At 42.0% G+C, this 2,281-nt stretch overlaps 1 non-coding gene across 1 annotated transcript; it reads right to left on the bottom strand.

The window, feature by feature from the left end:
- Positions 1-430: 430 nt before the first annotated feature.
- LOC116882266 lies at positions 431-533 on the bottom strand. Its single transcript, XR_004385602.1, has one exon. It is a non-coding gene; the product is annotated as a U6 spliceosomal RNA (small nuclear RNA).
- Positions 534-2,281: the final 1,748 nt, after the last annotated feature.

Genomic DNA, 2,281 nt, shown 5'->3' with positions numbered 1-2,281 from the left:
GTATTTATCATGTTGTGACTAATTTATTTCACTTAACATAATGCTTTCTAAGTTTTTACATGTTGTAAACCTGTGTCAGCATTTCCTTCCTTTTTAAGGCTGAGTAATATCGCATTGCATGTACATACCACATTTTGTTTGCCCATTCACTTGTTAATGGACATTTGGTCTGTCCAGCTTTTGGCTACTGTGAACGAGGCTATCTATGCCTATTGGTGTACAAGGATCTGTTTGAGTACCTGCCTTCAGTTCTTTTGGCTATATACCCGGAAGTGGGATCACTGGATCATATGGTAATTCTATGTCTAATTTTTTCCCCATTTCATCGAGTTATAATTGTTGCACAGCATAATGATCTGACTTACTTGTATTGTGAAGTGATTATCACAACAGTTTCATTAACATCCATCATCTCATACAGATACAAAAAAAGTATATGGAATGCTTCACAAATTTGTTGTCATCCTTGCTCAAGGGCAAATTGATCTTCTTTGTGTAATCCCAATTTCCGTACATGTGCTGCCAAAGTGCACATTTAACTTTTTGATGATTGGCCATGCCCTCATGTGATTCTTTTCTTTTCTTTTAAGATTTATTTATTTGATGGCGCCTGGGTGGCTCAGTGGGTTGAGCCTCTGCCTTCGGCTCGGCTCGTGATCTCAGGGTCCTGGGTTGGAGGCCCGCATCAGGCTCTCTGCTCAGCGGGGAACCTGCTTCACCTCTCTGTCTCTGTCTGCCTACTTGTGACCTCTCTCTCTGTCAAATAAATAAATAAAATCTTAAAAAAAAAAGATTTTATTTATTTGAGAGAGAGAGAGAGAGAGAGCAAACGAGCACGGTGAGGGACAAAGGGAAAGGGAGAGAATCTCAAGCAGACTCCGGGCTGAGCACGGAGCCTGATACAGGGGTTAATCCCACAACCCTGAGATCATGACCTGAGCCAAAATCATGAGCAGGACACCCAGCCAAATGAGCCCTCCAGGCACCCTGCCCTCAAGTGATTCTTAAGTAGAGCCAAACGTGAGGAATACCAGTGGTCCTCCTACATCCTAAGAGAGTACTGATTGGTAGTTGGTAAACATTATGGAGTGACTTCCTTCATTAATTTTACTGAAGCCCAATGCAGTTGTTTTTGTCACAAAGTCTGAACACAACCGGGTGGATGAAAAGTACTCTTGAAAACCCCAACAAAGTGTCTCCTGGCCATGAGAAGTGGCACCTCAATTGCAGTTCCCATTTTCAGCTGAAATGTGTCCCCAGTGATTAGTTAGTAGCGATCGTGTAAGTATCAGAGTTTCTGAATGATTTGCTTTGTAGATTATAAATTAGACCTGATTCATGCTTGCTTCGACAGCACATATACTAAAATTAGAACTGATTCAAGACTTTCCCTATCACAATGCCCTATCATGATACCTAAAATTATTTCTATCATCATACCAGTGCTCAGATATGTTCTCTTGAATCGGAAAGAAAGGTATCACTTCATGATAACGAAGTGACTGTGTTGCCCATGAATGTCTTCCATCTCATAAATCGCTCCTCAACTATCTGTTGATAGTCTCATGGGAGTTCAAGGGCACAGGGATGAACAGGTGGCCCACAGAGGAGTTCTAGGGCAGTGAAGATACCATCTGTATAACACCATAATGGTGGATACATGTTAGTATACATCTGTCTGAACTCACAGAATGTACCACGCCAAGAGTGAACACTAATGGAAACTATGGACGTGGGGTGGTTATGTGTCAGTGGAGGGTCATCAGTTAAAACAAGTGTACCACTCTGCTGCAAGATGTTGATAATGGGGGAGGTGGTGCCTGTGTGGGAGCAGAGGGTATATGAGAAATCTCTGTATCTTCCCCTCAATTTTGCCATGAGTCTAAAACTGCGCCCTCCCCCAAAAAAGCCTTAATAAAAACTATCCTTTAACAGAGCCTGGCACAAGGTAGGCATCAGTAAATATTTGTTAATAATTGAATGAATGAGTGAATGAATGAATGTAGACAAATAAATGTGTTTGCTCTGGATGATTCATTATGACGAAAAAGTATGGAATGCTATTACAACACTTAGTTACTATTCCAAAGTTGAAGTTAAAATGGGAAAATGCCCCTAATCCTTTGGGAGATAGCAGCAAGAAGGGGCAGTGGATGTGGGGAGCCTTGTGTCCGAGGGTGCACTGACTGGCCTCAACACAGAGCTGAGTCAGAGGATATGAAAGGTGCTGGTATGGAATAAGGGTGGAAGACAAGGGGTACCATTTAAGTCACAAGACTCC

Source organism: Lontra canadensis, unplaced genomic scaffold, assembly GCF_010015895.1.
Source record: "Lontra canadensis isolate GAN:19392208 unplaced genomic scaffold, GSC_riverotter_1.0 scaffold82, whole genome shotgun sequence".
NCBI lineage: Eukaryota > Metazoa > Chordata > Mammalia > Carnivora > Mustelidae > Lontra > Lontra canadensis.
This window is presented reverse-complemented; position numbering and strand designations above follow the sequence as displayed.